Source organism: Octopus bimaculoides, chromosome 23, assembly GCF_001194135.2.
Source record: "Octopus bimaculoides isolate UCB-OBI-ISO-001 chromosome 23, ASM119413v2, whole genome shotgun sequence".
Lineage (NCBI taxonomy): Eukaryota > Metazoa > Mollusca > Cephalopoda > Octopoda > Octopodidae > Octopus > Octopus bimaculoides.
The window spans coordinates 10120976-10121441 of NC_069003.1; the positions used below are offsets into that span (position 1 = coordinate 10120976).

Consider the following 466-nt stretch of genomic DNA (forward strand, 5'->3'; position numbering starts at 1 on the left):
TTTACATTTTTCCTTAAATGTCTCTCTCTTGAGCCCTGCTTGCATCATCCTGGCCTCTTCAAATGCTTTCACTCCACTCCACACTCCATACATACATACATACATACATACATGCATACATACATACATACATACATTCATACATACATACATACATACATACATACATACAGAACATCATACTTTTTTTACTCGCTTATTTGTTTCAGACATAAGTCTGCAGCCATGTTGGAGCATCGCCTTGAAGGATTTAGTATTTTTGTTGTTGTTGTTATTTTAAAAACTACTATTTATTTTACCGTTCCCTTTTACTGATCTACTACATTACGAGGACGTCAACAAACCAATACCCTTTGTCAAGAGCTGTGGGCGGACATCCAAAGAAATGCACATTCATACGTGCATTCACATATATATATATATGTATGTATAAGTGTGGATGTGTGCCGGTGTGTATACATATATA

General features: G+C 35.4%; 1 long non-coding RNA gene across 2 annotated transcripts in view; it reads left to right on the forward strand.

Moving 5' to 3' along the window:
• The window catches only part of LOC128250600 (uncharacterized), a 12471-nt gene that overhangs the window by 316 nt on the left and 11689 nt on the right, over positions 1-466 (forward strand). The gene's annotated exons all lie outside the window — the stretch shown is intronic.